Source organism: Malus domestica, chromosome 16, assembly GCF_042453785.1.
Source record: "Malus domestica chromosome 16, GDT2T_hap1".
Classification (NCBI taxonomy): Eukaryota; Viridiplantae; Streptophyta; class Magnoliopsida; order Rosales; family Rosaceae; genus Malus; species Malus domestica.
The window spans coordinates 2,857,569-2,869,606 of record NC_091676.1 but is presented as its reverse complement, the minus strand read 5'-3'; the positions used below and the strand labels follow the sequence as shown (position 1 = coordinate 2,869,606).

The 12,038-nt window shown below is 34.2% G+C and overlaps 1 long non-coding RNA gene across 3 annotated transcripts; it reads left to right on the top strand.

The window, feature by feature from the left end:
• The first annotated feature begins 2,026 nt into the window (after window positions 1-2,026).
• On the top strand, window positions 2,027-4,907 carry LOC108170201 (uncharacterized). Of its 3 annotated transcripts, none has more exons than XR_011577476.1 (4): window positions 2,027-2,445; window positions 3,024-3,086; window positions 3,921-4,014; window positions 4,483-4,907. It is a non-coding gene; the product is annotated as an uncharacterized lncRNA (long non-coding RNA). The 3 variants fall into 3 exon arrangements; XR_011577474.1 differs by having other exon boundaries at window positions 2,030-2,445; window positions 3,936-4,014; XR_011577475.1 differs by lacking the exon at window positions 3,921-4,014 and having other exon boundaries at window positions 2,039-2,445.
• Window positions 4,908-12,038: the final 7,131 nt, after the last annotated feature.

Genomic DNA, 12,038 nt, shown 5'->3' with positions numbered 1-12,038 from the left:
TTTCTATTGCTTCCTTCCATTGCCTTTTCCTAGATCATTTAATTTTATATGGTTTCAGCGTTTTGACCACTGGAAAATAGGGTGGGTGTTTCTCTCTCTAGATTTCTTGGTGCAGTGCGTAGCCTCTGATCCACCCCAAAAATTAGGGTCTTCAGATCTCTGGTACTAGTAGAAAAACATGTTTGCGCGACGCATCAAATTTCGTCGCGCAAAGTCTGTTTGCACGACGCCAAAAACAAAACGTCGCGCAAACTGCCTTTGCGCGACGGCACTTTGCGCGACGAAGGATGACGTCGCTCAAAGTGGTTTTGCGCGACGTAGGTCCACCTGCGTCGTGCAAAACAACTTTGCGCGACGTCAGCCTTCGTCGCGCAAAGGTTTGGCTCCAAACCAAGAAAGATTAACCGCTTTTTTCCAACTTTTCCCAACTTTGCGCGACGCAGGTGTACCTACGTCGCGCAAAGCTTTTTTTTTTTTTCCTTTTGCTTTTCTTTTGGGTTCTTGCATTGCCTTTTTCTTTTGTGGTATTCACTTGTGTAAATATTTTTAATTGACGATTAAATTAGTTAATTGTATTCATATAGGTTTAAAGAGTGTAACTGTAAAAAATTATCAAAATCGGAGTTAAAACTACAATTAAATTGTGATTTTTTGTTTATATCAGTCGAAAGTTTTATCTTGTTACTTGATCTTTGCATGTTTGTTTTTGGCGTATGCGATCTCGAAGCATATACAAACAAGTTTGACGGTTGGATCTTTGAAACTAGTTTCGTACAATACGTTTCCTATCACATTCAATGGTATATATATTACTAAGTAGATTTTAATTTTTTTTTCCTTTTGCTTTTCTTTTGGGGTTCTTGCATTGCCTTTTTCTTTTGTGGTATCCACTTGTGTAAATGTTTTAAATTGACGATCGAATTAGTTCATTGTATTCATATAGATTTAAAGAGTGTAGCTGTAAAAAATCATCAAAATCAGAGTTAAAATAACCATTAAATCGTGATTTTTCGTTTCTAGCCGTCGAAAAGGTTTGTCCCGTAACATAATGTCTGAGTGTTTGTTTTTTGAGATTTTTGGCCTATGCGATCTCGAAGAATATACAAACAAGTTTGACGGTTGGATCATTGAAACTAGTTTTGTACAATGCGTATCCATTAAAACAATAGATTAACTAACACTTGGAGTTTATTTATACTTTCATTAAGTATAACATAAGATTTTGTGGTATCCACTTGTGTAAATATTTTAAATTGACGATCGAATTAGTTCATTGTATTCATATATGATCCAGGAGTGTAGCTATAAAAAATCATCAAAATCAGAGTTAAAACTACCGTTAAATCATGTTTTTTCGTTTATAACCGTAAAAAAGTTTTATCCCTTTCTTGATCTCTGCATGTTTATTTTTCGCGATTTTTGGCGTATGCGATCTCGAAGCATATGCAAACAAGTTTGACGGTTGGATCCTTGAAATTAGCTTCGTAGAATGTGTATCCCATCAAAACGATAGATTCACTAACACTTATAGTTTATTTATACTTTCATTAAGTATAACATAAAGATTTGTGGTATCTTCTTGTGTAAATATTTTAAATTGACGATCGAATTAGTTCATTGTATTCATATAGGATCAAGAAGTGTAGCTGTAAAAAATCATTAAAATCGGAGTTAAAACTACTGCTAAATCGTAATTTTTCGTTTATAACCGTCGGAAAGTTTTGTCTCGTTACTTGATCTTTGAATGTTTGTTTTTTGCAATTTTTGGCGTATGCGATCTTGAAGTATATACAAACAAGTTTGACGGTTGGATCGTTCAAACTATTTTCACACAATGCGTATCCCATCAATTTCAATGGAATGTGTATATATATTACCTAGATTTAAATTTATTTATTTTGTACATATAACATTTAAGAAATTGAAAATTATTTATATTTATTAAGTAGCTTTATATTTATTGTAATTGTTATAAAAATATATTATTGTGGGTTTTATGTAAAAAAAATTGAATTTGAAAGGACTAAAATCACATTTTCAGTACATTTTATAATAATTTTTTTTTACAAAAAATATCTTGCGCGACGCCACTGTGTAGTCGTCGCGCAAAAACCCTTTGCGTGACGTGGAAAAGTAAACCTACGTCGCGCTATGTGTGATAATTTTGGCGGTACCCTTGTTAAAAATAGGCGCTTTGTTTAAATTTTCGCTCTGTGATAAACCCCGAACTTTCTCTTCTCACTGAACTTTCTCTTCTCACTCGGTCTCCCTCATCCTCTCACGCAGGTGAATCACCCTGTCTCTCCCTCTCGCTCATATCGCCCTCTCTCTCCTTCTCGCTCACTCGGTCTCTCTCTTCCCTCTCACTCATATCGACTTCCTTCTCATCCTTCATCCTCATCCTGTCCTCATCCTCTCCCGACTGCACAACAGGTATAGACCCAGGTCAGAATCAAGATTAATTCTTTAATTTTCTTCTTTCTAAGTTCAGAATCAAGGTTTAATGCCTTAATTTGAAGATTTTGGTATTGTAATTAGATTCAATTTGGGAAATTAAATTAGAAATTGGGGGTTTTAGTGTTAAATCGAATTTTAGGGTTAGGAATGTTAGGGTTTTAGTGTTAAATCGAATTTTAGGGTGGTGGGTTGGTCTGTTATGGTGTTAGTTTTTTTGTTTTTTTCTCTGCTTCTTCACAAATGGCAAAAATATCGGTTGAAACTGCGGGCGAAGAAATTGGTTCCTCAGTTCAATCGATAAAAATAAAAGACGCATAAAGGAAAAGAATGCAGGAGTGATTAAAGAACTTAGCAACTAACGTGACTGCTTATGGACTCAAGTTCCAGTTAACACGATGATACAAAATACAATGTCCTTCTGTCACAAAAGAAAAAAAATGTATGTAGACAATTAGACATCTATGTTTGTTAGCTTTCCCAGTACTAGAAATCTGCTATGTTTCCATCATTTTGATTGCTATTCGCCTTTGGGATTTAACCTAGTTGCAACACATGTATATGTAAAGGCACTTTCAGTGGAGGAATTTGCAGTTCGACTTGCAAAGCACTTCACATCGCTTTACCAGCAGGTAAATACTATGTAATTTAAGCGTTTTTTTTAATTAAATTTCATTAGTTAATCCCATGTTGTAGACGAAAAGGGAAAATGGACGATACTGTTACTATTGTCGCTGCTGAAACGATGGCTGTTGTTGTTATTCTTGGTCGACTTCCTGGTCTTTGTTTTCTCATATAACTGGTCTTCCTTTGGTTAGAGGTGCATCTTCTTCTAATGGTTTACGGTGTATATGTTATTATCACTAATTGGTGGTACTCACTAAACCAGTTATGAATTTTTGGTCACTTTAACTAATCAAGCTTTCATCTGGACAGCTTAATGTTTTTACCCTTTCCCTGAAAGCATGACTCATGGAAATTCATTAATATTTCATTTGTAGAAGTTGGTTTCTTAAGTTTGATTGGTTGTCTTAAGTTTGGACTTTTTTTTGCTCTGTGTCTCTCTATCTCAAGCTTGAACACGAACACCCGCCCTCTTTCCCATACACACACAGTTTCACACTTTGAATACTGCCTTGTTGGAACTGCAACAACTTCTTCTGGCCATGCTTTATGCTTTTAGTATTTGCATAATCTAGAAAGAGAGTTGTCATTTTGAAATATAAAAACAAATTAAAAAAAAAAAAAAAAGCTTTCTTCCCTGCAACTTTAGTGTTAGAGCTATGGATCCAATAAGTTGTCAGATGTTCCTAATTGTTGTGAACATAAGGCTTCATTTAGAAACAGAAATGAATGATTTGTGTAATTTAACTAAATGGTGACTCAAAAGAATCATTATTGAAAACATGATTGAGTTCAGAATATATATGCAATTGGGTTATTGTTCTATGATTAAGGAATCACAGTCATCTCATTACTAGGAACGTAATGCGAGCACGGATGCAGGTGGACTATTTTAGCCAATAAGCTATACTTTGTTGTGAAGAACTTCAATTATAGGTATCATACTGTTATTCATGTTCACTGTTGTTTGATGTATGTAATCAAACTAGCTATGAATGTCCAGTTCTTAGGTCAACATATAAACCATATCATATAGCAGTCATGAGTTCTTGAGATTGCTGCTGATACTCTATCCAGAAAATCACATATAATCTGTTTGAAACGTTCACCTTTCAACGATGTGCTTCAGCATTTTATTTTGTTTTCCATCCAAATGCCCAATGGTGGCTATCTATCAGAACTACTATTTCCTTTAGGAATCGGCATCCCATATATGGACAGTTGGCATGCATACATATGCATATGAAAGCAACTATTTGTAGTCATAAAATGAATTTTCTCCATTTACCTTTTCATGTATGCATTTACGATGTCAATTTTTTTTGTTTTTTTTTTGCAAACACTTATCTTAATGCTTCTGTTCGCTGAAACTCTGCTTCATCCTGATGTTGCTCTGTCCCTCAGTTCAAAATCAAGACATACGAACCAATTGTGCTCAATTAGCCAGTATGATTCAAATTCTCTTTTGAATGAGGTAAGACCTTCTTTGTTCTCTTTGTTCCCTAAAGGTTCAACTTGTGATCCAGGAAGACCAGATGAGGGCCCATGGCGAGCAGATGAGGGCGCAGCTAAAGGCCCAAGGCGAGGAGATGAGGACCTATGCCGAGATGGTGAGAGACCTTGTACAAGCCATACAAATGTCCGGCCTCCAAATCTCGCTACCAGCACCTCATCTTGTTTCACCTTCGACCTCAGAGCCACCTCGCCCTGCCGATACCCAGTAGCCTGATGTATTAAACCTAGTTCACTTGTAGTTTTTTCTTTTTTGTTCGGACATTTTGTATGTACATTTTCATATATTTTATAATTAAATACTTTTGCTTGGTTAATTAATTATTCTTTAGAATTTAATTACAATATTTATCAAAAATTTAAAAAACAAAATATTTTTCACTAAAAAAAAATTTATTTTCACTAAAAAAAAAAAGGTTTGCGCGACGCATGCCTTAGGATGTGCGTCGCGCAAAGTATCTTTGCACGACGTAGGATGCGCGTCGCGCAAAGTGATTTTGCACGACGTAGGTGTGCGTCGCGCAAAGTACTTTGCATGACGTAGGCCATGCGTCGCGCAAAGTGGCTTTGCGCGACGCATGTTGTTTCTTCGTCGCGCAAACCTTAGCGTCACTGCCTTGGCGCGACGATTAGCGCGCGACGAAGGTTGCGTCGCGCAAACCCTTGCGCAACGATTTTTGACTTTGCGCGACGCATGTACGTACGTCGCGCAAAGTGTTTTTTTTACTAGTATGGTCACAGTGTCACACCATGCTTGGAGTCTATAGGGGGCAATGGCCTGTTGAGGAACTCGCAATTCCATCTTGTTTCTGGCTGCAACTTCCCTCACCAGAAACAAATACATTTCTTGTCTGTTCAACTGTACCCCTCCAAACTCCAAAGCATAATCCAGATCCCTGATCCCCGCCATTAACATATATCAAATGGAACTATATATACGCATGTGTGATCAGTTGGTTTCATGTAATTGAAGAAACATTGGTCATGTTTATTGATATTTTCCCCAATCTTGTAAATTATTAGTTGTTTTTCTTAAGAGAAAGTGCTGCTATAACAGCTCACGTTTCTAGGGAATGCCATTAGAAATACTCCTAAATCGAAATATAGAAATATAGTTGAGAACCGTGTTAAAAAAAATATGGTAGTTGAAAATACTCACTATGCATAAAGTGATCAACATTGCTACCAGAATGGTTAGAGACAATGGAAGAAAAGAATCAGATAAAGAATCCCTAAAATGGGCGAGGCTAGTATTGAACACTCTACCATTTAGAGCCCTTAGATCCACAATTCACAGACAAAGACAGTTAATCGAATAGGTTTAACTTTCAATTTAGAAAGTGATATATAAGACTCATGGTGAAATCTTTTTTTTTTTTTTTTTGCTTTTCAATTTTAGTTATTTTGAAAAACTTTCAATTTACAAAGTGATAATATTTTTTACTTCAGTATGAGTCTTAGATATGTTACTCATGAAACAAAGTACCAGTTCTCATATTTTCTTATGTAAGTTTATGTGGTTTCGCGATGCAAAAATGATGGTGTGGTTATCAATTTAGATTCGTTGCATATATCGTGTTTTGTGATAGATTTGTATTCATGTCATTTGGAGTTTTGTGCATATATCGTGCTTTCACCCCACTACACTAATTTCTTGGTCACTGCCTATAGTTACGTACCCAATTGGAATGTTTTGTTCAAATATTTACTAATTTCATATATACAATTGGTCCGTAATAATTTGAATGGTTTTAGGATAATCGACTTCAAGAGAAAAACAAGTAAGCATTATAAGATCATATATAGGATGCAGATGCAATCTGAGACATGGACTGATGATTTCAGAAAAAATCTGAACCTGAAACCAATTAAATAATCATGGCGGGTACCTATTATCTCTTAAATTCTGTGTTGATTGAGAATTGCCAATAGAAACACAGAACACTTTACTGCAGCGCTAACCCTAGCTATGGAGGAAGTATGGAGGAAGAAGCAGCTGGCTTAAATATATGGGTTGACCAACCTATTTTTCTGCCAATTGCTGCGGCAGAAGATTTAAAGCGATTAGGGGTTCAGGTGCTTAAAAGTGCAACTTGAAGTGACTGATGAAGATTGGTAGGGAGGAGGCGGGGCACCAGGAGCTACACAAGAGACAGATAGTTGAAGATAGAAGACACCAGAGAATCCAACCCTAGCCCTAGCTATATATATAGCTAACCCTAGCTTGTTGCAGACTCAACTTGCACACACACATAAGTATATATACATATATATGTTATATTTATGTAATAGGTTAAGCTAGACTGCAACCATCTACAGTACTACCGCTAGTTGTTTTTGCCGATAAGAAATCAGATTGTTAACTAATGGAACTACATCTGAGCCCATACTGGGGAAAAAGGATCCTCGCTGGATCATTTTCCTGAGGATTTTAGGGATTTCGCGATTGTCATCGTTTATCGTACATCATGCAATCAGTTTTTGTTAGATATTATTTATATTTAATTTTAAATTTTAAAATATTTTTTGACCACATGATATACGATGAATGGTCACGATTACGAGAGATTTTTCAGTGTTCTCGTCACATGAAGTGTTACACCATGTGTCCCTTTATAAATGGTGGGTTATGTGTGTTAAAATGTTAATAACTTAAAAATTAAAATTTTTCATCACTTGCATAAAATACATGATGTACAATCCTTATTCTCGTCATAACTAAAAATTTTCTCACGATCACGGGATTTTTATGATTCCAAAGAAAAAAATCCGGCCAGAATCCTTTTCCCATACTGGGTACTCCTACCAAGCTAGTGTTTAACCCGATTTGGTTCGCAGCTAAAACCTAGCTACCTGGACCCACAAACACATATTTATATAACTGAAGATCCTTCAAATTAATTATTTACTTTTTGTTATTTCATTAATCCTATCCCAAGGTTCTGGATGCTAATTAATTAGTTTGATTGTAATGAATCCATTTTTCTTAGCATTTTTTTTAAGTTTACAATAGATAGAGATTAATTTGAAGTTGGGTAGGAAAGCACATTAATTGTTCTAACAAATTTGACTAAATTCGTCTGCATCTTTGTTAACATGCATGGTGATCAAACTTAACTTACTAAGCTAATTGGTGAATATCTACTGGTAGTGGCGTGATGAAGTCAAAACTTTGTCCCCTACATTCTCCTTTACTTTTGAAATGACTTTTATCTAAATGGTTCATGAAATTGGCATAATTTTTCATTTTGGTTCACGAGATTTGAAACTGATAAAAGTGGTTCATGAGTTTGTCGACCATCAATGTTTTGGTTATTCCATAAAAAAATTTCATTAAATAAGGATAAAATAACAACAATACCCTCAATTTTTGTTAAATCATTTTGGCCCATTGTTCGTTAATTGAAGCTGAAGGTATTTTTGTCATTTTGCTCCTTTAACATAAATTTTCAGGGAATGACCAAAATGATTGATGGTGGACAAACTCAAAGACCACTTCTATCGATTTCAAATCTTAAAGACCAAAGTGAGAAATTATGCAAATTTCAAAGTCTATTTGGCTAAAATGCCCTTTTAAAATCAACCTTTCAAAGACATTTCGCCAAACATCTAATTAGCAACATTCGGCTCAAAATTATTGGTAGTGGTGTGACGGAGCGAATAACAATGAGTTCTTTTGAAATCCCTCAAAGACATTTCAATCAACACTTAATTATTAACATTTGATAACATGATTTTATTTAAACTAAAACTAAGTGTTTGTAAAATAAATAAATAAAACACTCAAAATATTGCTTAAAAAGTCGTTAATTTATATAATTTGAAAAAGGATATTTAAACATATCGTACTTATAATCATTTTCAATTTTTAATTGTTGTTTCTATTTTTTTTGAAATTTAAAAATTGAAATCTTGTTTGTAAATACTATTCGATTAACAAATGAAAATTGAAAACTATTTTCTTAAGTTTTCAAATTTTGGTTTTCTGTTTTTATTTATTAATTTTAAAAACAGGTTTCTATTTTCAATTTTAAAAATATAAATATTGAAAACCAAAAACTAAAAACTGAAATAATTATCAAACGAGTCATTCACTTTGTAGAACAAATCACAAAAACTAGAGCATAGCCATAACTAGGTCAGACTGGATGATCAAGCACATTCAAATAGTGATCACAAGTAGAGAGACTGGCGCCCTACCACAAATGTTACAAACAAATGATGTATAAAGCTAAGTAACATTTGGTTTCTAATTTGTACGTATCTTTCATTGCATTTGGTATTTATTTTAAATAATTTAGTCAAGTACCTGCTAGATATGCAGGAGCAGCAGTTATATATATCAACTATAAACGACAAATGATAAAAAACAAACCTATATTTATTTTCTTATCAAAAGCATAAAATACAAGATATAATTACGAAAACAAAAGAACAAAAATTAGAATAAAAATCACTCAATACAAAATTAGAAATAAAAATCAATCAATCAACTGTACTATATATTAATGCAGTTTCTGAACACAGTTTAGGGTTGCCCTAGTGGTAAGCATGCTGATGCTTTTTAATTTAACCTAAGAAGTGTACTCCTTTGTTATATTTCACTCTTAGAGCAACTCCAGTGTAGGAGTCCTCCCCCCAGGCTATTCACTATTTAATCCACCTAGTGAACAGTAACTGCCCTTAATGAACAGTGCATTCCCCTGGCAATTGCCTTTTGCATCTCCACCCTTGCATTGAATAGCCCTGGCAATTGGCAATAAAATATTAGTATTTTTTTATTTATAAAATAATACATAACCCTAATAATTTTATTTGTAATTTCGGATAGATTTTTAATCGTTCTCGTTGCGCTACGTGTCATTATCCGAAAAGCCAATAGCAATAAAATTTTTGTATTTTTGTATTTATAAAATAATTCAAAATAATTTTATTTATTATTTCGAATAAGATATTTAATCGTTCTCGTTGCGCCACGTGTCATTATCCGCAAAGACAATTATTGGTGATAGATTTCTGATAAGATTTTTAATCGTTGTGTCAAGGCACGTGTCATTATCTGAAAAGACAATTATTGGTGATGGATTATAATACAAACAAATAATTATAATGAAAGTATGTAACAAATAAATAATAAAACAAATAATTATAATGAAAGTAGCTAACAAATAATTATAATGAAAGTAGGTAACAAATAATACAAACAAATAAATATAATGAAAGTAGCTAACAAATAATTATAATGAAAGTAGGTAACAAATAAATAATACAACCAAATAATTATAATGAAAGTAGGTAAAAAATAAATAATACAAACAAATAATTATAATGAAAGTAGCTAACAAATAATACAAACAAATAAATAATATATTGTTACCTGATCCGCTAAATTTTCCCCACTTCGAAGATTACCACTAGCTTGTGCCAAGGCGTCTCTCCACGTACTAAACGATTGACTAAGTAATTTCCAACGACTGGACATCGATTCTTTAGTTATTTGCCCACCCATTTTCTCAAGATAATTGGTATGAATAAGACTCCACATTTCTCGCAACTGCATCACATTACCCGTAATCGAATCATGAGTAACTTGAACCCAACTAGTACACAACGCAACATCTTCAATAAGTGTCCAATTCGTACCTGGTTGAGTAGTCATTTTGTTGGAAAAAAATTGGATTGAAACTTTGAGAGAAAGATAGGAATGTGGTTGACAGTAGTTGAGAAAATATGAAATTGTGGTGTAGGGTAGAAGATAATGAGAAGGTATTTATAGACAAGTAAAATCAAAATTTTTTATAATTTTTCAGAATTTTTTTTCGGATTTTTTTCGGATTTTTTACATTTTTTTTAATTTTTATTCACCTAATTAATCTCTGCCGTTGGATTTAAAAAAGTTAAATTCCAACACTCCAGATTATGCCACGTGTCACAACGGTAACATTTTAGATTTTTAAACTGTTTTTTTTTTTTAAATTTACAAAGCCTAATAACGTGGACCGTTGATCTTAGATCAAACGGATGAAATTAAATGAGATTTTTAAATGTTTTTTACCGTTGGAAATCCAACGGTCCATAAAATAGGACCGTTTCAATCGAACAGACATGGGGAAGCCACGTGGCTTCCCCAACGGTAACTTTTCAAAACTGAATTCGCGGGCCCCAGCCCTATTTTTTTGTCGGATGACTCGCGCCCACGCGCGCGTGAAACGCACGCGCCTGACGCAGCCCTCGGGCTCTCCGGCTGGCAATCCTCGACGGGCCTGCTCCTCGGGCCTCGCCTGTCGCTCGGGCTTCCCTACGCTGGAGGTCATCCCCCCAGCAAAGAGATCCGGGCACGGAGAGAGAAAGAGATGAATCACGGATAATAATTATAAAATTTTGTAAACATATGTAGAAGGCCAATAATTAAGAAAGCAATTTACATGGTGTGTGTATATCATAAATATGACGTCGTGTGTAAATGAAACAATGACGTCTGAAGAAAAATCACACATGTTTTTGTGAAATTTACATGAAAGCTAAAGTAACAATGTGCTCATGGCATGAAAGTTATTTTGACAAGAAACTACTTCTAAAAGTTGCATATAAATTTAATAATAGTTACTGTAACAACTTAATACTCGAGAGAGATCAGGCTGAAACTGAAATACGGGGAGAGAGGTGGAGCGCGCATGCATAAACTACAAAATATATATAGCCTCAGCAAAAGTAGACGGGCTTATTGGATATAGACCCAGCTTTGCTTAATATTTGATCAGCTTTTTACAGTGAATTATTTTGATGTCTCTGTGACTACAGTTCTAGCTAATAAGCTAACTGATCCATCACTCGATCAGTTGCTGTATCTTTGTTATCTCCTTCCACTTATTTGGTTTGCTAATAGTCTCTGATCACATGATCCGAGATATCTCCCTTGCTTTGTGTATGCGTGTGAGTTCTGTGTGAGCGAAAGAAAGTAAGTAGCTAGCTAGGTTTTTTTTCTCTTTCTTTCAACTACCAAAATACTTTTAACTCGACATATATACTGCTGCCATCAGTTTTTACAAACAAAGCGACCTTTAATTAATAGGCAAACCAATTGGACCATTGGTAATTTCTCTTGTTTTTTCTTCTTCAACAATTCTAAAACCTAGGTCAGATATTGTTAGTTAATATAATTGTCATGATTAGTCACTTTAGCTAATTCTATTTAGCATAATTAAACTTGTAATTAATCAATTTTATTAGTTGAATGAGAAAATAGAGTGATCTCCGCAAACCCTAGCTTTTATTCTCTTTAGTTCATGTGAAAGATTTGGTTTGTGGTTTGAAAAACTCTTTACTACATAGCATGGTAACCACCATCAAAAGTTAATAAATCTTGCTATAATTTATAAGAAGTTGTGTTATTCATCCTCATTAGTTGGTTTTGAAGTGAAACTTCCTTCAGTTTTCACTTGAAATTT